Source organism: Rhinopithecus bieti, unplaced genomic scaffold (genome assembly GCF_001698545.2).
Source record: "Rhinopithecus bieti isolate Rb0 unplaced genomic scaffold, ASM169854v2 scaffold_13900, whole genome shotgun sequence".
Classification (NCBI taxonomy): Eukaryota; Metazoa; Chordata; class Mammalia; order Primates; family Cercopithecidae; genus Rhinopithecus; species Rhinopithecus bieti.
The window spans coordinates 3,022,723-3,045,537 of record NW_016808376.1 but is presented as its reverse complement, the minus strand read 5'-3'; positions in this window follow the sequence as shown (position 1 = coordinate 3,045,537).

Sequence of the window (22,815 nt, the reverse complement as noted above, 5' to 3'; positions counted from 1 at the left end):
CAGATGTGTGGGAGCTTTTCCCACACCCACCCATTCTCCAACTCTCTGGACACCACCTGGGTGTCTCCAATGCAGCTATGACACTGACCAACTGGATTAGTGCGGGCCCCACAGGCGAAGGGCTCAGTGCCACGAGACTGCCCCCCACCCCGTGTCAGACGCCTGTCACAGCAGTGGGCCCCCAGGTCACCCACACTTCTATTTGACTTGGCTACAAATCAGGGGTTCCCATAACCCCATCCTCAGGTTGGATCATTTGCTATGATGACTGACAGGAGGCAGAAAACTTTGACTGATTTCTTATGAAATATATGATAGAGGATGCCAATGGGCGGCCAGATGAAGAGCGCACAGGGTGAGGTCCAGAAGGGTCCGGGGCACAGGAATTTCTTCCCCGTGGAGTCAGGGTCTCCCCCGTGGAGTCAGAGTCTCCCACTTTGCTGGCTGGTAGGAATGCTCATCAACCCAGAGGCTCTCCAGACCTTGTCTTCTAGGGATTTTGTGAGGTTTAGGCATGATGGATTATTCTTTTCTTGGAGGGGGACAGGATCTCTCTCTGTTGTCCAGGCTGGAGTACAGTGGTGCAGGCTTGACCTCCAGGGCTCAAACAATCCTCCTTCAGCCTCCCCAGTACCTGGGTCTGCAGGCATGTGCCATCATGCCTGGCTAAATTTTAAATTTTTTGTAGAGATGAGGTTTTCCTAGGTTGCCCAGGCTGATCTCAAACTCCTGGGCTCAAGTGGTCTTCCCACGTTAGCCTCCCAAAGTGTTGGCATTACAGGCGTGAGCTGTAATGCACCTGGCTGGCATTCTCTATTATTAATTCAATCTCCAGCCCTTCTCCCCTCCCCAAGGATGGGCGTGGAAGTTTGAAAGTTCTAATCTTCTAATCCTGGCTTGGTCTTTCTGGTGACCAGCCCCCACCCAGGAGCCCACCAAGAGTTGCTCATTAGAACAAAAGATGCTCCTATCCTTCCAAAGAGTTTAGGAGCTCTGTGTCAGAGACTGGGGTCAAAGACCAAATATTAGAACCAGGGATGTGCTTAGTACTTCTGTCATTCAGGAAATGTTAAGGGTTTTAGGAGCTCTGTGCCAGGAACCAGGGGACAGAGACCAAGGATGGATTTTTTTGGTGACACATCTTCCCTGTCCATTTGTGGGGCTGAGATCCAGGTGTTGTCTGGCAGGCTCAGAGCACACCAGATTGCATGCGTCCCTTCGGTGGGCACATTGCCCTGCCCTCTGCTTTCAGGCGGCCATGTGTGGCTGAGCAGGAAAGAGGCCACAGTGCTGGGAGCCTGATGTAGGGAGCTGTCACCACCTGCCACCGCAGCCCCCCAAGCTGCTCCTGCCAGGCCAGGAGTGCAGCCAGCCAGGGAGTGAGGCTGGAGTCGAACAAAGATGCAGATGCTGCTGCCGGAAGCAGGAGAGGAGGCCGCGGCCAGTGCCTGGCATCCCGATTGGCATCTCGGCCAGCGGGGCTCCGGGGAGGAGTGCTGGGCAGGGGATGGCTCATGAAGCAGGCAGATAAAGAGGTCGTGAGTGGATGGCTCTCCACACGGCCATTAACAAGCAAAGATGGCACCGAGTGGCTATCTCAATTGCGTGGCCAGGGCACTTTGCCATCTGGGGCTCGGGCTCCAGAGGCGGCCAGCAGCACTGTTCCCACAAAAGGTGGAGTCCTTGGAATTTCTGGTTGGAAAGCCAGTTTTTGAAGGATGATTTCTCAGCTCCTCTAATTAATGAGAAGCAGAGATTTCAGGTTGGCAAATGGAGCTCCCTCTGGCCGGATGCACGTTTTCGTGCTCTCTTGCTGCCTGCAAGTCCTTAGAAAATGTTTGGGGGAAAAAAGCCTTTAAATGGGCTCCAATTTTCTAATTTAATGGGAATGTATCGGGCTGGATGGAGCGCCTCCAAAGAGGCCCCCACCCCCACCTTTGGGCAGCACCCAGGCTAGACTCTCTCCTCTGGTTTTCCAGCCTGCAGTCATTTTAAACCCTGGGTGGATTATTTCCCTGCTCTCAAAAATCCCATAGAGCCCCCAAATCCCAGTAGAGTAGAATCTAAATGCCCTACGCTGATATCCAAGGTCCCGGTGGCATTCTTCTCTTCCAGGTCAAAATAATTCCAGTTTCTAAAGAGACATTTCCCAAGGGGACAGAGCATGCTCTTCCTCAAACCTCTAGGGGCTGGGTGGAGGCTGTGGGGACCACCTCCCGTGCTGCCATTGTGCTGGCATCCATCCGGGCACAGCCCCGCCCTGAACAGCTGACTCCCCTACTCGGCCCCGCCCTGAACAGCTGACTCCCTTACTTGGCTTCCCCGGCTACCAGCCCTGCCTGGTTCGTTTCCCATGGGCCCAAGCGTCATGGAATGTCAGAGCTTCGTGTGAGCTGGTCACTCTATAAAGGAGTTGCTGAGGCCCAGAGAGGGCAAGGAGCGTGGTTCAGGTCACACAGCCAGTGGCTACTGAGCACAGACTTCCCTGAATTGGGAGAGTGGGGGTCACACCCCGCCCCTCTGCTGTGGGTGACTCTTGAATCTCTGTCAGTGCTGGGCACAGAGTGGTCTGTGTCACAAGTGCCGCTTGGTGGATCCACTTCCTCCTGACTTTTTGTGGTTGTCTCTTTTAACCCATTTATGTCTGAGGTTGCAATTTTTTGGATGTTTGCAATCAGACCCTGGCAATGACCTTGAGCAGTAGGATATAAATAACTCCCGCATGCTTAGCATTCCAATAATGGAACACTGGGCGTAAATGAGAAATGACTCTGGTATGAGTGAATCTTGTTGAAACAGAAGACCCTTGGAGAAGAGGGAGAGGGTTTCTCGCCATCTCCCCAATGGCCTTTCCCTCTCTTCTAGCTGATTCCAGAGACAGTCCCAATACGGCCTGTCCAGAGGCCTGGCGGGTGGTGGCACCTGCTTTCTGAAGTGTCCCTGGCTGCTGCTCTGGGGATGGTGGGTGGTCGTCTCCCCCATAAGTGGGATGCGTGGCCCCTCATCAGGCAGTGAATCCAAAGCTCAGCAATCTGCCCTCATTTGCAAAAAATCCAGCTCTTCTGTGTCCTGTGGCCCCGTGGAGAGGGTTGTGCAGGGCCATGCTGGCAGTGCCCCTCTTAAAGGAGGAGGTGGCCCAGGATTCATGGCCCTAATTACTCCTCTTTCAGGGTTGATTGTGGAGGCGGCAGGGACAGTGGGTTCCCTCTTCCCTTTTATGTGCTCCCCCAGTAGGAGTTCTCACAAGGAGTTGATTTTGCACTCTCATTAAAAGCAGCACGGGCTGGGCACAGTGGCTCACGCCTGTAATCCCAGCACTTTGGGAGGCTGAGGCGGGTGGATCACGAGGTCAGGAGTTCAAGGCCAGCCTGGCCAACATGATGAAACCCCGTGTCTACTAAAAATACAAAAATTAGCCAGGTGTGGTGATGCGCACCTGTAATCCCAGCGACTGGGGAGGCTGAGGCAGGAGAATTGCTTGAACCCGGGAGGCAGAGGTTGCAGTGAGCCGAGATCCTACCACTGTACTCTGGCCTGGGCCACAGAAAAATACTCCATCTCAAAACCAAAACAAAACCAAGAAAAAAAAAACGCAGCACATTAGAGCCAACAAGGTCTGGGGGAGGAATCTGCTGACCTGGGGTCCCCGGGGAAACTGGGTGTTTGTGTGTGGGAAGCCCACAGGCTGAGTGAGAGCCCTGGGGTCTATGTTTTAGGCCCAGGCATATCTCTGACTTGCTGTGGGATCTTGGACAAGTGGTTTGACCTCTTTGATTCTCAGCTTATTCATTTGTGGTCATCTGTGTTTCTATCCTGGCTGTACAGGAACTGCCAGAGCGATGTGGGAGCACTTGTTCATAATAATAGATTCGACTTTGTGCTCAATTTGGGCCAGGCCCTTTAATACAGCCCTGCTAAGAGTCACCACTCTTGTCAACCCCACTTAATAAACGACGAACCTGAAGCTCAGAGAGGTTCAGTAATTGGCCCACGGATGCACAGGTAGTGCATGCAGAGCTGGATCTGAGTCCACAGCAAGGGCTCCTAATACGGGGTTACACTGCCTTCAAGAACTTCTGCTTGCAGCTCTGCCATTTTCCAAATCAGTACCATGGGGCAATAGTGCCAGTTTCCATCCTCCCCGACACAGATGCTCTGAGGCCTCAGTGGACTTAAAGACTCTGGCAAAAATTCCAAATATCCTCAGTTTTCCCAGCCTCGATGATGATTCCTGTGCCATTGGGTTGCCTGGCGGGGATGGAGCATGGTCCAGACAGTGGCCTGGGACCTGCCGCTGTCTCCGAGTTGGTCCCTGCACAGCTCTCGGTGAATGGAGGAAAACCTTTAAAAGTCCCAGGGCTGATTTCTCGTCTGTAAAATCAGGGGGTTGAACTAGATCAGGGGTTCTCAAGTCCAGCTGCACCTGACAAACATTTGGGGAAGTTTTTAAAAGACATCAATGCCCAGGCCCACCCGAGACCGATCGACTCAGCCCAAGGGGCTGCTGCCACCTTCTCACAGCTCGTGGGAGTGAGGAATGTGATGTGCACCCCAGCCTGGATCCCCCAGCCCAGGCAATCCCCAGGGCCCCCCTCCACCTCTGAACGTCTGTGTCATTAGAATACATTTGAGTGTCTACTCTCATTCCAGACTTGAACTAATTTGTACGATCCAACCTCATATTGAATTAAAATCAACTTTGAGGCCAGGTACAGTGGCTCACACCTGTAATCCCAGCACTTTGGGAGGCCGAGGCAGGCAGATCACTTGAGGCCGGGAGTTTGAGACCAGCCTGGCCAACATGGTGAAACTCTGTCTGTATTAACAATACAAAAATTAACCGGGTGTGGTGGCACATGCCTGTAATCCCAGCTACTCGGGAGGCTGAGGTGGGAGGATTGCTTGAACCCAGCAGGTGGAGGTTGCAGTGAGTTGAGATCACACCACTGCACTCCAGCCTGGGCAACAGAGTGAGTGAGACTCCATCTCAAAAAAAAAAAAAAAAAAAAAAAAAAAAAAAAAAATCAACTTTGAGAGTGGAATGGTGGAGGTGGAGTAACTATTACACGAAGGCCAGGGCTTGGGGTCAGGAGATTTTTATTCTATTCTTGGTCCTGGAGATTTTTATTTTATTCTTGCCCTTGGCAAATGGAGACACCAGTTTCCCTCTCACGCCTTCTCCTCATCTGTTAGAGAGCAGGCTGCCTCCTCCACAGAGATTCGCAGCTGCACGTGCTGCATGGGCCGGCGCTGATTTCCCCAGCCAGCCGGCGTGGAGCTGCCTCCCTTTCCCAACCCCCTACCCTCCATCTCTTTAGCAACTCATGCTACCGTTATGGCTGCGATGAATTGAAAATCTGCAAGAGATTTTTATTTTTGGAAAAGCAATTCATGACACCTCATGAAGAAATGAGTCCCGTGGAATATTCTGTCCCATCATTTCCAACCCTTGGGCACGTGCACCCTAGTGGGGAGGAGTATGTCACAGATTGGCAGAAATGCACACATAAGAACTCTGGAGTCCAAAGGCTTGGGTTCATATCCCACATCTGCCATTGAATAGCCATAGGACTTTTGGGATGAGACTTAAACTTCTGAAACCTCTGTCTGCTCTCCGTAGAATGGGGATGAAATGATCTACCTTGCAAGGACTTTGTGAGAAGACAGTGATGGACATGCAATGTCTCCAGCTTTGATGACTCAGGAGGAGGAGGAGGATATGGAACAGCTCCCCTCAAAAACTCTCAGGGGAGGTCACAGCTGTGTCCCCATCTGGTCCCAGCATGTCTTCAGTGGGAGAATCAAGCAGGTGTAATGTCTCCATGTGTAACGTGATGAACAATGTCTTGTTCTTGAGGCAGGTGGTAGGAATACTGGGTACAGCATTGCTGTGGGTGAATGTTTGTGTCCCCCTGAAATTCATCCACTAAAATCCTTGCCCTCAAGGTGATGGAGGTAGGAGGAGGGTTTTTTGAGAGGTAACTAGGTAATGAGAGGGCAGAGCTTTCATGATGGGACTAGTGAGTTTATAAAAGAGGACCCAGGAAGCTCCTCACCCCTGCCACTGTGTGAGGACGCAGTGAGATCGCTATCCATGTGAGCCCTCATCAGACCCCAGATTTGCTGGTGCCTTAATCTTGGGTTTCCCAGCCACCAGAACTGGAAGAAGTAAATTTCTGCTGTTTATAAGCCACAAGCCACCCAGTCTATGGCATTCTTTTTTTTTTTTTTTTTTTGGAAGACAAGGTCTTGCATACTGCTCTGTCATCCAGGCTGGAGCTCAGTGGCAATTCACAGGTGTGATCATAGCTCACTCACTACAACCTCGAACTCCTGGGCTCAAGCGATCCTCCCTTCTCAGCCTCCTAAGTAGCTGGGACCACAGCTGCATGCCACCACACCTGACTGGTATTCTGTGATAGCAGCTTGAACACACTAGGACAAGCATAATTTGAGGAGAAAAGTCTCTACATTGGTTTTCTGTGTGACTTTTAGCCATTTATACAACAAATATTTATTGAGAGCCTACTTTGTACCCGGCACTCCTCCAAGTCAGGGGTTAGCATGTTTTTTCTGTAAGGGGCCAGGTGGTGAGTATTTAGGGTGCTGGCCATATGGTACCCATCACAAAACCCTGCTGCCATTGTAATGCACAGCAACACGGACACCACATAAACAAGTAAGTGTGGCTTCCTTCAACAAGACTTTGTTTATGAAAACAGGCTGCAAGTCTGCGCAGTGGTGCATGCCTATAGTCCCAGCTACCTGGGAGGCTGATCTGGGGAGGATCCTACCCTGGAAACCTCCCAAAGAACCACTGTGCTCCTCTTCCCGCAAGGACTGAGTTCTCATTTTGGGCCGTTTTGGCATATTTGCTCGTCACCATCTCTGCGTCTCTCCCTGTATATCTGTGCCAAGTCTTAGAGGGTGGGATCCATGTCTTCCACTCCTTTGGGCCTGGGAATTTGAGACCAGCCTGGACAACATTGCAAGACTCTGTCTCTTTTAACCAAAACCCCCCTGAACAGGTTACAGGCCAGATTTGACCTCCAGCTGGAGTTTGCTAACTCTTGCTCTAGGTACCTGGGACCTATCAGGGAATAAAAACCAAAACCAAGCTCAATTAGCCAGTCTCTGTGGAGTTTATATTCAAGTGGGGGAAGGCAGACAATAAGCAATAATATAATCAATAAGTAAATTTCTGCGTCTGTGAGAAGGTGAGATCGTGGTATAGAGAAACATAGCAGGTTCAGCAGCTGGTGCCAGCTGTGCACATCTCTTTGTGGTGAGCTCATGTTGGTCACTGGAAATCTGCCGTGATGGGTGATGGGAGTGCTTACCCCAGAGAGATCAGCCGTGGCTACCCCTCAGGGTTCCCCACTGGGAGCTGGTTGTTAAACATTCTCCAGCACACCACTGCCATCAGGGGATGCGGAGTGCTGTGTTTTAATTTTTGGAAGACGGGTCTGGTAGGTCTTCTTGAGAACGTGACACCTGAACAAAGAATTGAAGGAGGGTGGGGTGAGCCCATGGCTTCCAGGGCAAAGGGTGTTCCCTGCGGAGGGAGCAGTGGCGGTGGGAGGTGTTGGACTGCTGGAGGAGCAGCAAGGACGGGGACAGGAGACCAGGACCGTGGATGGTGCAGACCAGGTGAAGCCCTGGCAGGAGGGGAGGCGGGGACGCTGCTCAGAGGCTATGGCAGGAGTCCAGGCATGAAATGATGGCTACTCTGTGCACAGTGGTAACACTGGTGGCACCAGTGTGACATGGTGACACATCAGATGGCGGCTGGGAGAAAAGGAGTCATGTGCTCAGGTGTTTGGACTTAGTAACTAGAGGGAGAAGGTTGGCTTTTTTATTTTGAGATAGAGTCTTGCTCTGTCGCCAAGGCTGGAGTGCAGTGGCGCGAACTTGGCTCACTGCAACCTCCGCCTCCCGGGTTCAAGCAATTCTTGTGCCTCAGCCTCCTCAGTAGCTGGGATTATAGGTGTGCACCACCGCACCTGGCTAATTTTTGTAGTTTTAGTAGATAGGGGGTTTTGCCATGTTGGCCAGATTGGTCTCAGACGCCTGGCTTCAAGTGATATGCCCGCCTTGGCCTCCCAAAGTGCTGGAATTACAGGTGTGAACCACCATGCCCAGTCTGTTGTTATTAACTAAAAGGAAGGATCAGATATCGAGTTTTGACAGAAGTTTGAAAGGTGGCCGAAATCCTAGTGAAGATGTTGATGAGGAGTTGGACATTCAAGTCTGGACTTTCGAAGAGAGATCTGGCTGGACATGGGGGCAGATGCCTATAATCCTAGCACTTTGGGATTATCCCACCAAGGTGGGAGGATTGCTTGAGGTCCAGAGTTCAAAACCATCCTGGCCAACTTAACAAGACCTTGTCTCTACAAAAAAATTAAAAATTAACAGTGTAGTGGCACATGTCTGTAGTCCCAGCTACTTGGGAGGCTGGGGTGGGAGGATCGCTTGAGGTGAAGGCTGCAATGAACTGTGATGGTACCACCATACTCCAGCTGGGCAACAGAGCAAGACCCTGTCTCAAAACAGAAAAAAAAAAAAAAAAAAAAAAGAAAGAAAAAGGTACCAGCCAGGAGTTGTCTATCTGTGGGTGATTTTTAACTCTTCAGAGGAATGGGTACCAGTGGAGTGTGGAGGAACATTGAGGACTGAGCCCTGGGGTTGCCAGTGTTTGGAAACAGAGATCAAAGGTGCCCACAAAGGGGACAGGAAATGAATGACCAGGTAAGGAAGAAAGAAGTGATTTTAAAGTCTAAGTAGAAACCATTGGAAATCATAATTCAAAATCTAGGTCAGGCCAGGTGCAGTGGCTCACACCTGTAATCCTAGCACTTTGGGAGGCTGAGTGAGGCAGGTGGACCACCTGAGGTCAGGAGTTCTAGACCAGCCTGGCCAACATGGTGAAACCCTGTCTCTACTAAAAATACAAAAATTAGCTGGGCATGGTGCCAGGTACAGGTAATCCCAGCTACTGAGGAGGCTGAGGCAGGAGAATCGCTTGAACTTGGGAGGCAGAGGTTGCAGAGAGCCGAGATCGCACCACTGCACTCCAGTCTGGGCAACAAGAGTGAAATCCTGTCTAAAAAAAATAATAATAAAATAAAATAAAAAATAAAGAAGAATGTCTTTGGCTTTCTGAGGAAAATCTCAGGGAAGACCCGTAGATTCCCCAACCCTCATCTCACCCAATACCTGAGTCACCTTACAGACAGCACCCATAGGCTCCTGGCTATGGCTCCCTGGTTGGGCAAACCATGTCCTCCCTTTGTTCCTTGGGAAATGTAGGAGATGGTGTGTGGCTTCTTCAAGAGAACAGTAGGGACTCTAGCACTGAACCCAAGGAACGAGGCTGCGTGGTGGTCCCACCTTCTTCCCTGGGGACCCTCCCTGCAGGCTGTTCTCTCCAGCAGCCCAGGTCTCCCTCACACCTTTGCAGGTAGATCCTGAGCCCCTGACCTCATTGCACACACCTGAGATCAGCCACGTGCAGCGGCATTCTCCAGGCTGCAGTCATGGAGAACCACTTTTAATTCTCCCATCAAAGACCATGGTATTCACCCTCGAAGTGAACCCCAAGATGGCAGATGAGGAGTGGGGATGCTTAATAAGTTGCCTGACGCCTTCTGTCACTGGATTTTCTCTGGGCCAACTATGCTGTTAGCTTTTGTCTTTGAGGTTCATTCACATGGCGAGAGAGCTCTAGTCTAGGCCCATTTTCCTTTTGTGTGGTCCCTATGGCCAGGATGCTCCCCGAGAACCACCGTTGTTTCTCTTTCCATGAGGACATAGCCCTAATTTTTTTTTTTTTATTGTTGTTTTTTTTGAGACAGGGTCTCGTTGTGTGGCTCAGGCTGGACTCAGGTGATCCCCGACCTCAGCCTCCCAAGTAGCTGGCACTACAAGTATAACACCACTCCTGGCTAATTTTCTGTACTTTTTTTGTAGAGACAGGGGTTTCATCATGTTGCCCAGGCTGGTCTTGAACTCCTGAGCTCAAGTGATCTGCCCGCCTTCGCCTCCCAAAGTGTTGGGATTACAGGCGTGAGCCACCGCGCCCGGCTTGATTTCTGCACCAAGTCTTTGAGGGCAGGATCGATGTCCTCCATTGTTCTGTAAATCTGTTCTCCATATTGCAGCCAGAGGACTGATCCCTCTTTAAAGATCCAAGGCCATGTGCTTTTTCTTAAAACCAGGACTCAAAACAGTGCCCTGCACACGATTGAGCTCAGTGGTGGTTTGATTGAAGAGAACCCTTTGAAAATGCTCTCTCTTTGCCTCCAGCCTCTACAAAGACAAGACCTTTGTGGCCATGACTTTGCCATGGACTTTCTTCTACCTAGCTAGCAGAGGAGGTCTGACTCTTGCAGCCGGCTTCCCTGTGGTTTCTGCTTTCTGTTGTAAGGGCAAAAGGAAGTCCTCGCCTTCACTCTCAGAAGGTTTGCTGAAAAATCAGCTCACAAAAAGCAAGTTAATGGGAGAAAAGGCATATACATTTATTGTCAACATGTGCACAGGAGCCTTCAGAATGAAGACCACCTCCAATGCAGAGGCTTGTATACCATCTTGAAGACCATCCCCATGCAGAAGCTCATATACCATCTGGAAGACCACCCCCAATGCAGAAGCTTGTATACCATCTTGGAGACCATCCCCAATTCAGAAGCTTGTATACCATCTTGGAGACTATCCCCAATTCAGAGGCTTGTATACCATCTTGAAGTTACAGAAGGAACGTGGGCTCAGAGTATGGTCAAAAATAGGTTATGGTGGTAAATCAGGTTCTAGTGGCCAGATGGTTATGGAAGGGAGAGAAGTAAAGGCCTGGCTAGCAAAGGCGGTCTTGTTATGTAGATGAAGGCTCGCAGGTAGCAGCCCCCAGAGAGAATAGATGGGAAATGTTTCTTTCCGACGTTTAAAGATCTCAGTCTCTCAGTTCATCTTTCCTAGTTCTGGACAAGGGAAGGTCTGGCTGCATCAGTGCAGACTTTTCTACAGATGCACATTTTCCCCACAAAAGACAGCTTTGCAGGGCTGCTTCATTGAGCTGGCCCTCTGACAGCTATCTCAAAATATGTCAAAGAAATATATTTTGGAGTAGAAAATGTTTTGATTTCTTTCACTGTCATCCAGGTTTATATAATATTCAGTCATTTAGGCTGTACCCTCCTCTTCCCCCAATTCAGACACAGACTCTGGACAAGGCGCATGGTGAGAGAGCTGGGCAGAGCTTGGGCCATTTCCGCTGCTGTGGACACCATCCTGGGAAGGACTACATTTTAGCGACAGCACAGCGGAGTAAGGTGAGCAAGATGCTCGTGACAGACCCAGCACTTGTGTGGTCTCGGGGATTACTCAGTCTCTTCAAGCCTCAGTTGCCCTGTCGAATATTGAAGATAAGAACCATGACTCAAAGTTGATTGGGTGACATAGATAAACATCTGGCATGATGTTGCACATAGTAGGTGTCATGGGTTTGTTACCGGAAAGGGGCCCTGATCCAGACCCCAAGAGTGGATTCTTGGATTTCATGCAAGAAAGACTTGGGGGCAAGCCCATAAAGTGAAAGCTAGTTTGTAAGGAAAACAAAGAAGCAAAAGGCACAGCTACTCCGTAGGCAGAGCAGCATCATGGGCTGCTCAGTGGAGAATGCTTACGGTTGTTTCTTGATCGTTTGTTGAAAAAGGAGTGAAGAAGTGAGGAAGTGAGGAAGCAGGCAGGGCTGAGAAGTCTCGAGCCCCATCTAAGCTACCTGAGGCAGCTCCCCCACCTCCTGCCAGGGAAAGAGGCCCGGACCCTGGGTACACATTGTGGTGATGGCAGCCTGGGCTTGGGCCAGCTCCAGCATCTGCCTCCCTTCCCCAGCCTTCCTCCCTGGGGAGTCCCAACTTCACTGCACCCTTCTATCCCTCCTGCCCTCCTGATGAAGTCAGGAGGAGCACGATGGGCAGCAAATCCCCTCTGCAGGGATTCAGAATTTTCTCCTGAAGGCAATGGTAAGCTGGTGAGGAACACTGAGCAGGAGGTGGTATTAGCAGATTCGCCTCTATAAAAATCATCAGAGGCTTGTGAGGAGGACAGATGACCATGGCAGGCCAGGGGAGGGCTGGGTCGGGGTCCTGGGGAGGCCTGGGTAGACAGCAAGCTCGATGGAGATGAGGAGAAGCTGGAGGGATCTGAGCCATTTGCAGAGGTGAGCATGGATGGGAGGCTGAGACTGGAAGTGTGGGGAGGGGAGTGGGGTTCCACACACTGAGCCCCCTGTGTGCTCTTGAATAAACAAGGGCCTGGCACCCTGTGGGCACTGAGTGCACGCTTGTCCCCAGCGTCTCCTGCTGGCCCTCTCTGGAGGCACCGGCACTCCCGTCCATGCCTGGGGTCTGGAGAGGCTGCAGTCATCAAGGCCCCATCAGCCTGTCCACCAGGATGCGCCTGGACTTTCCCTTCCATTGGGAAATCCTGCAGATGTGTCGCTGATCGGCCACACAAGAGCTGTGACTCCCTAAGTCCATGTAATGTGTAATGATAGCAGCACAAGCCTGAAATTACTGAGGACAAGGAGCTGCAGAGTAATTATAGGATGCTTTGTTACTTAGAGGATTTTTTTCTTTTTAAAGCTGATTCCATTAAAAGCACCAGTTGGGTGGCTGGGTGGGGACAGCAGGTGGCCAAGGGACGAGAGAGACTGATGGGTGAGTTCAGCTTCCTCGGGGCTCCAAGACAGGAGAAGTGGCCCAAGATGAGGGAGGGAGATCTGTGTGGCCCCCTCAGTCCCATGTTTGAATGGCTCTCCAACCCCCCTTAGCAAATAGCATCACTGCAGCCTACCAGGGTTGGGGAGGGGGTTGGAGGTGGGGCAGGAGTTGGTAGGAGAAGGGGGAGGGGAATGGCATTCCTAGGCAGCTCTGGGATCACCATGATATAGTGTAATGCAACGGCAACCATACTCCACCCAACCACACCACGACTCAGCTCCTAATCCATGCATGACCCTATACCACAACTCAGCTCCTAATCCATGCATGACTTTACACCGCAACTCAGCTCCTAATCCATGCATGACTTTACACCGCAACTCAGCTCCTAATTCATGCATGACTTTATACTACAACTCAGCTCCTAATCCGTGCATGACCCTACACCATGACTAAGCTCCTACAAGACACACAACACTACACTACAATATAGCTCCTACCCCATACCCAACACTGCACTCCTGTTATACCTTGCCCCAGTGCAGTAAAACCAGATATCTACACCGAGGTTTGCAGCAGGAGAAAGGAAGCCTTTTTTTTTTCCGGGTGCCAAGCAAGGAGGACCAGGCAACTCACACTTAAGTCCCAGCCTCCCAGAAGGCTTACAGGTAAGACTTTTTAAAGGCAGGGAGGCAGAGGTTATAGGCAAAGTCATAAATCAGTACAAGGAAGCTATCCATTGCACTGAACTAAAAAGTGGGGACATCTCCAGGCAGGGGAGCCTACAGCCCACAGGTGGGATTTAAGGATTTTCTGATTTGCAATTGGTTAGGGAGACAAAGTTTTGCCTAAAAATTTCAGACCAGCCAGGTGCGATGGCTCACGCCTGTAATCCCAGCAATGTGTGAGGCCGAGGCGGGAGGATCACCTGAGGTCAGGGGTTAGAGAACAGCCTGGCCAACATGGTGCAATCCCCCTCTCTACTAAAAATACAAAAAATTAGCTGGGTGTGGTGGGGCACGCCTGTAATCCCAGCTACTTGGGAGGCTGAGGCAGGAGAATCGCTGGAACCTGAGAGGCACAGGTTGCAGTGAGCCAAGATTGTGCCGCTGCACTCCAGCCTGGGAGACAGCCTGAGACTCCATTTCAAAATAAAATAAAATAAAATTTCAGATCAACAGAAAAGAATGTTAGCTCCAGTTCATGGCCTCTCGGGAAGGAATTTAGAACAAAGAACAGGGATCAGAGCTGAGTCCTCTGCTCCCCTTATCTGAGGTCTGTGTGCTAGTGAGTCTGCTTGGTGGGGGTCTGGGTTTCTGTAAAACAACTCAGGAACATATGTTAAGATGTTTAGTCTCTATAGCGAACCACAAACATTTTTTGACTCTAACTTTTTTGGCCATTTTTTTAAGCCACTATTACCTTCTTGTTCATTAAATTATTTTTTAAGGTTAGCTAGGTACCTGGAATTTTAAGTTGTTTGTTTATTTTTTAGGGCCAGCTAGATACCTGAAATTTTTCTTGAAGGAATGTAAGGTTTTTTTTTTTTTTTTTTTAGATGGAGTCTTGCGCTGTCTCCCAGGCTGGAGTGCAATGGTACAATCTCCGCTCAATGCAACCTCTGCCTCCTGGGTTCAAGCAATTCTCCTGCCTCAGCCTCCTGAGTAGCTGGGATTACAGGCGCCTGCCACCATACCCAGTGAATTTTTTGTATTTAGTAGAGATGAGGTTTCACCATGTTGGTCAGGCTGGTCTTGAACTTCTGACCTCAGGTGATTCACTTGCCTTGACCTCCCAAAGTGCTGGGATTACAGGTATGAGCCACCGTGCCAGGCCTAAGATTTTTAAAAATGTCCATGCTTGGGTGTGGGGAGGGTGTACCCAGCATGCCCTTAACGGGGGGTTCATGCTCCATCTCACTACAACACAGCTCCTGCACCACACTCCACAGTCCGCCGCAACTCAGCTCCTGCACCACACTCCACAGTCCGCCGCAACTCAGCTCCTGCACCACACTCCACAGTCCGCCACAACTCAGCTCCTACACCATGCACAACGCTATGCGTGACACATAACACCCATGAGGCCACACATAACCATGCCCCAACTGTGACTCGCCTCCTGTGTTGAACTCCACCCACGACCCCACCCTCTGCCCCACCCTATCACATGCTTCCCACGGACCCCTTGGCTCTGGCCTTGCAAAGGGCCCCAGGCCAGACATCAGAAGGGGCCCTTAGGAGCAGAGTGGAGGGTGGAGGGTGCTTGCTGTGACCACCAGCCCCGGGTGTATCCGTAACCCTGACAACGTGAAGCTGGAGAGGGCTGTCCTGAGTGCAGCCTTCCTGCGCCAGCATCTGCGCTCTCCCTGGTCACGCTCTGCCTGTGCTCAGTTATTGTTTGTGGCATTGTCATTCTTCTATGCAGAGCTCCCTGGTCCTTGCAGTTGCTCTGCTGGTGACAGCTCCCCCAGGGCTGCTGCAGGGCTCAGCAGTGCCCCTTGCCCATTGGCACAGGCACCAAGGGGCCCTCTGCATCTCCTACCTCAAGGTTTTGCACAGTAGGTAGCCAGTAAAGGCTTCCTGGATGGAGTATTGGGCTGAAGTGGGACTTGGCTGTAAGATGCAGGAAATCCACTGAGAGGGGACTGTGTGGTGTCCCCTCATTCTCTGGTGAGTTCCAGGCTGAGAGTGATTACCCAGAGGCTGTCCCCATGCCTCTGAGATTGCTGTGCAGGGGCCACCTCAGTTCTGTCCTTCTCTCACAGGTCCTCATGCTGACTTTGAAATGAAAACTTGTCTGCTCCCTCGCCTCTCTTCAACTTCTGTGCACCATTATTAATTTGCACTTCCTATGGCTGGGCATGGTGGCTCACACCTGTAATCCCAGCACTTTGGGAGCCGAGGTGGGTGGATCACCTGTTGTCAGGAGTTCGAGACCAGCCTGGCCAACATGACGAAATCCCATCTCTACTAAAAATACAAAAAATTAGCCAGGCTTCATGGCGGGTGCCTGTAATCCTAGCTACTCAGGAGGTTGAGGCAGGAGAATCGCTTGAACCCAGGAGGCAGAGGTTGCAGTGAGGTGAGATCGTACCACTGCACTCCAGCCTGGGCGACAAGAGGGAAACTCTGTCTTAATAATAATAATAATAATAATAATTTGCACTTCTTTAACATAATGCTTCTGAAGCATTTCATTTAGCTGCAGCCATGAGTGTCTGTGTGGATCCTTTCCCCTCAATGGGAGTCTGCAGTGGTCTCACCACCATGGGACCTCACCATGCCAGCCAGGGCTCTGTGCTCAGGACCTGTGCCTTGTGAATGTCCCTGGACCGTCATTAATTGGAGCCACTTTTGAAAATGCTCTCCCTTGTGCCCACTGTGGCGTGAATTACACAGCAGTGATCCCTTCAAGCAGCTGTGTAATGCTTAGGCCATGTCCATTCGGCCCACTCATGGCATCAGGCAGACCCACACTTAGCAGAGCCCAAAAAGCCAGGCACATTCCTCCCCCCAGGTCCCTTCCTGGTGCTGCGGAGAAGTGATAGGGAATATCTTTGACTTAGACTCCCTTTCAGGAGAGGAAGAGAGAGCTGGGGTCCAAGAAAAGTTTCTCCCAACGTTATTGGTAGCAGGGTGTGTGGGCCAGGTTTGCTAGGGCGATGGAGAGTCACACACCAGAATGGGGTGAGAATGTTTAGCTGGATTTGGGGTATCACAAAAGCAGTTATTTATTTGAATGGCTCAATTGCTTGTTTGATTGAAGTGTAAGATCTGCATTTCTAGGTTTCCAGAAGGAAGGGCAGAAGCCCAGCATTAATGGCATCAATGTGGCAGTTCAAATGGGTTCCCTGTCCACACAGCCGTGGGTCTTTCTTTCTATGGTGGAAGGTGGGTGTTTGGAAGTCTAGAGTCAAAGGCACCTAGAGGATGATCTCCTAAGACGTTGTCTGCTGTTCAGGATCAGAAGAAATCACTTATCAAAGGGGAGGGGAGGAAACCAACACCATGCTTTTAAATTGCTTTTCCCTCAGAACGATAGAGTTTTTCACTCTGTAGTTTTCATGAAAGCCCTCTTCACCCCAGCCCATCCCTGCCCTTCCACAATCCCAGAAATAACCATTGTTAACAGTTGGTATATATACTTCTCCTTTTATCTAGATGCATAGTTAGATGCATAGGGATATATATGTACACACATAATTTAAAAAATCACATAAGCTGGTCCCTACTATACACAGACATTCCCCAGCTTACAGTGTTTTTATTTTACGATGGTATAAAAGTGATACCCATTTCATAGAAACCGTACTTCCAACACCCATTCTGCTTTCACTTACATTACGCTGTTCAACAAATTCCATGAGATATTCAATATTTTAGTATGAAATAGGCTTTGTACGAGATGATTTTGCCCCACCATAGGCTAATATGTGAGTGTTCTGAGCATGTTTAAGGTAGACCAGGCTGAGATGTTCCGTAGATTAGGCGGACTAAATGTATTTTCAACTTACAATATTTTCACCTTTCAACATGTTTATTGGGACACAACCCCCTGTTAGTCAAGGAGCACCTGGATTGTTCTATTGACTGGCTTGTGTCACTTGACAATGTGACCCAGGGATCTTTCCATGTCACTATATATGTGTGTGTGTACTTCACCACTACATAGTATTTTATATTGTGGATGGCTCATAATTTATGTTACTACTTCCGTATCAATTATTCCCAAATTTTTTTTTGAGATGGAGTCCCGCTCTGTTGCCCAGGCTGGAGTGCAGTGGCATGATCTCAGCTCACTGCAACCTCCGCCTCCTGGGTTCAAGCGATTCTCCTGCCTCAGCCTCCTGGTAGCTTGGATTACAGGCACCTGACACCACATCTGGCTAATTTTTTGTATTTTTAGTAGAGATGGAGTTTTGCCACGTTGACCAGGCTGGCCTCGAACTCCTGATCTCAAGTGATCTGCCTACCTTAGCCTCCCAAAGTGTTGGGATTACAGGCATGAGCCACCACACCAGTCCTCCAATTTTTTTGATATTACAAATGATCCTACAGTGTCTGGCAATGCATTTTCCTGCAAGTAATAAACAACCCAATTATAATCTTTCAACATAATTCTTCCCTCCGTCCTTGGATCTTCCTTCCTTCCCACCTCCCTTCTGTCCTTCCTTCTCGTCAGGGTAACAGGACATCTGCAGGTAGACAGTCCAGGGCTGGGGCTGCCGCCAACAGACGTTAGGAAGGAAGCAGCCTCTTTCTGTTCTGCCCTCCTAGGGTGTGGCTTGGTCCTCCTGGTCACGAGACAGCTGCCACATCTTGTGCCACATCTTGGCTGTGCCTGCATTCCAGCCAGGAAGGAAGATGCCCAAAGGTAAGAGTCAAGCCAAACACTTTCTTCTTTTGTGACATTGCATTTGTATGGGTGGGGGTAGGGGGGGTGGGGAGGATGGAGGAAAAGCCCCCTTTGCAGGGACTGTTTCTACTGAAATGGCCAGACCATGCACATGGCCACCCGAGACTTAAAGGAAGCTGGGTGTAGATAGGTATCATTTTATAGGCTCAGCTGTAGGGGAAGACAAGGAAGATCATGGCTGGAATGGTAGATGAACCAGCCCTGAAGTACAACTATCACAGGACATGTGTGAATAGGGGTGTTGGAGAGATTCCTAGAACTGAATTTGTTGTGAACTCCAAGCTGCTTGTCACAGTACTGGAGACACAGTCTCCAGCCTGAGACCTGGAGTCTTACATTCGTCTCTTTCCTACAAGTCCCTCTGACTCAGCCCAGTGTCTTCACTTCTGACCTCTCAGTTGCACCCATGCCTGGACCACACTCTCCTAGCAGGTCCATGCTGCTTCTGTGCAGCTCTGCCCTCTGAGGTTCATTCTGTCTTCCATTTTCCCTGGAGCATGTGCTGGCCAGCGTGGTTGGGCAAGTTTTTTCCAAACTTAGAGGCTGCCTGCTTTCACTCTCCTTCTCCCTCCTCTCCCCTTCCCATCTTTCATAGAATGATTCCCAAGGGTCTGTTTGGCTGAGGAACTAAGGAGGAAAACAAATCAACAAAGAAGAGAGAACCAAGGCCACAGGCTAGATTTGGAGCTAGTGCCTCCCACTTGGAGATGCAGAGATCTGTTCTCAATCAAGTCCTCTTGGATTTGTGCCCCCATTCTGGAGAACAGGGGCTTCAAGTAGAAAATGAAAAGGCAATTTCACTGGGAGACCCTGTGGCCCCTCAGCAGTCACTTTTCCAATGAGGGTTACTGTTGGAGCTCCTGGGAGCAGTAGGCAGAGTGGGAATTGGGAGAGGAAGCCACTACAGAGCCCCATGGGGTGACAAATGGGGGTTGTAAGCAGCAGAGGCCTTGGCACAAACATCAGACCCTTGGTGGCAGTTGGCAGGGAGCCGGAGCAGGGGAGGCAGAGAATGGTCTGTCATGGTGTCTCGGAAGACATGCCCACACGCCGAGGTGAGTTATCCTCAGGGGCAGGGTAAGCTGCTAGTTGATGCTGAGGCCCTGGAAGAGCAGATGAGAGGGAGCCAGAAAAATCCTGTTTTATGGCTGTTATGTTCGTCTTCAGCTATTTGAGCTGCTACAACAAAATGCCACAGACTGGGTAGCTTATAAGCCACAGATCTTTATTGCTCACAGTTCTGGGGGCTGGGAAGTCCAAGATCAAGACACCGGCAGCCTGGGCATCTGGTGAGGGCCCATTTCCTGGTTTGTACACGGTCATCTTCTCACCATATCCTCGCATGGCAGAAGGGGTGAGTCAGCTCTCTGGGGCCCCTTTTCTGAGGACACTAATCTTATTCTTGAGGGCTCTACCTTCATGACCTAATCTTCTCCGAAAGGCCCCATCTCCTAATGCTATCATCTCGGGGGTTAGAATTTCAACATATGAGTTTTGGAGGACACAGCCATTGAGACTATAGAGATGTTGGTTCTGTCTTTTTTTTTTAGTAGGACAACTTGGATCACGTATGCAGATGTCATCTGCAGCTCTAGACAGGAGGTCCCTGGAGGTCCAGCTCTCACTGTCCTAGCTGCTTCCTTGTCATGGAAGTTGCTTTCTTTGTGACTTCAGCTACATTTTGCAGCAAGATAATTTTGGAGAGTATACCAGCAAGCAGCAGTTCTCAAAGCTGGATATTCTCTGGGTGCTTTGTTTCAACAGTCTGAGAGTATCTTTTGATTAGATATGCCTTCAACTTTTTCCAGGCTAAAATGACCGTATCCCTGCTCTCTGGAGTGGAATTTTGGAGCTTCTGTCTTACATGATTTCCAAATTATTTTCTATGGAGAGTTGGCTTTTTTTTCTTTTTTTCTTTTTTGTATTCCTGTTAAATTTTCTTGAGATAACTGTAGGTTTACATGCAGTTTCAAGAAATAATATGAAGAGTATACCCTTTAACCAGTTCCCCCAGTGGTAACATCTTGCAAAACAATGGTACAGGATCATACCCAGGATATTGACATTGACAAAGTCAAGGAAGATACAGAACGGTTCTGTTATCACAGGGATTCCTATGTTGGCGTTTCATAACCACCGTCCAGGTGCTCCTACCCCTCTTTAACTACCAGCAACCACTAATCCGTTCTTCATTTCTGTGACGTCATTTCACCAGTGTCGTATAAATGGAATCATGCCATATATTACCTTTTGGGATTGGCTTTTTTCGGTCTGCATAATTCCCTCTAGATCCATTAAATGGCTGAGCACGTCAGTAGTTCACTCAATTGCATTGGTGAGTAAGAGTGATCTCTTTCAAGTTAACATTGGATCCCATTGCTCCACAGCTTCTGTCTCTCCAGTAGCCCATGGAATGATAGCCAAGCTCCTTGCAAGGGGACTTTGACCCCTGCCTGGCTCTCCAGCCTCAATGCCATCCGTTCGCTGCTGGCTTGCTTTGTTCCAGTCACCTGGGTTTCTTGCCAGTATATAAATTCTCAGTGTTTTTCTGCTTATCCTTCCTCCCCCTAACCTAGTCTTTGACTTTACAGTTTCCTCTCCCTGGAATATAAATAAGAGCAAACATTGACAGGGTCCTCATTGCATGCCAGGCATTGCTATCACTTATTCAGGCCACCTATTTCATCCTCCAGCACCCCTATGAGGCAGATGCCATTATTATGCTGCTGTAGACATGGCAGAGAGGTTCTGTCACTTGCCCAGGGTCACACATAGGTTACACGGCAGAGCAGGACTTGGTTCCAAGTAGTCTAGCCCTGCAGCTGTGCTCTGCAGTCCCAGGGTGTACAGGGGCCTCAGCTCCTGCCCCTATCCCTGCACCCCCAGCCCTTTCCTGTCATTCAAGCATCTCCACAGAAAACTTTCTCTAACCATCAGCCCTAGGCAAGTACGATCTCTCTTGCTGTCATATTTTATTTACTTTCTTCTGTTTTTATATATTTACTACATATTTGTGGGTCCATATGTATATTATGTGGTATTGGTTTTTTGTTTAAATAGGCTTTTCAAACTTTAAGCGAAGGACAACATACTGTATGTATCACTGTGCCACTTGATTCTTGGCTCAACACTGTTCTTGGAATTTGTGTATGTTGAAGAGGTGGCTCTTATTTGTTTGTTTTATTTAGAGACTTAGGGTCTTGCTTTGTCCCCCAGGCTAGAGTGCAGTGGTGCTATCATAGCTCACTGCAGCTTTGATTTCTTGGACTCAAGCGATCCTCTTGTCTTAGCTACAGGCCTGCGCCACCATTTTCGGTTTTTATTTTTATTTTCTTTTGTAGGGACAGGGTCTCACTATGTTGCCCAGGTTGATCTTGAACTCCCAGCCTCAAGCAATCCTCCCATCTCAGCCTTCCAAAGCATGTACAGGCATTAGCTACCACACCTGGCCTACAATGAACAATCTTGTTTCCAGTTTTGTACTATTATAAACAGCAGTGCAGTGAACAATCTTAGACATTTTTTTTTTTAAAAGAAATTGGCATTAAAAAGTACCTACCTTTCTTTCTTTATTTTTTTTGAGACAGAATCTCTCTCTGTCACCCAGGCTGGAGTGCAGTGGCACGATCTCTGCTCACTGCAACCTCTACCTCCTGGGTTCAGGCGATTCTTGTGCTTCAGACTCCTGAGTAGCTGGGACTACAGGTGCCTGCCACCACACCTGGCTAATTTTGGTATTTTTAGTAGAAATGGGGTTTCTCTATGTTGGCCAGGCTGGTCTCAAACTCCTGGCCTCAAATGATCCGCCTGCTTTGGCCTCCCAAGGTGCTGGAATTACAGGCATGAGCCACCGTACCTGGCCTAAAAGGTATCTTTAAATTATGGAAATTATATAAAAAATAGAAGTAAGAGAATATCCAGCTTTACTAAGTAGTGCCAAGTTTCTATCCAAGGAATATCTTAGCAGTTTATTCTTCCATCAGAAGTTTAAGACTTACTTTTTCTCTACATTAAATAATCAGATTTTTGTTTTGAAAAGATTAGTTGCAAAGTATGCCTACATCTCAATTTCAGCCCAGTGAGCCCTATTTTACACTTCTGACCTCCAAAATTGTAACATCATAAATTTGTGTTGTCAAGCTGCTAAATTGAGGGTAATTTGTTATAGCAGCAATAGGAAGCTAATACAAGCCTGTATTCATCCGTTCTCACGTGGAGGAATGAGGGGGAATGCAGGAAGGGTCCAGGCAAATGGAGAGTTAAGAGCCGGGCCAGGCAAGTTTCTTTCGCTGAAAACTTGCAGTGGAGAACTGTCCCTGCAGTACGATACCGCCTTTTGATGTTTTCTATTATATCGGCATTGTGCGGACAAGAATAGAATTATCTGCTTGTCAAGTGTTATCAATCAAATATCAAATTGTGTGGGAAGCCGAACAGCTATTCTTTGTAGAAAATTATTATTTATTTTTTATTTAACAGAACTCGAGGCTGAGAGGGTGCCCCACGCTGGCCTTCTGTGGCGCTGGTGTTTTCCGTGCTTTGGCTCAGCCTAGGCTGTTTATTATGCAAGTGCTGTATTGCAAATGTGGAACAAATGAAGCTGAGATATCAAATTAATACTGTGATCTGTTTTTCTGTTTTGTTGCCATAACAATCTGCGGCTCTTGAAGCAAAGAGA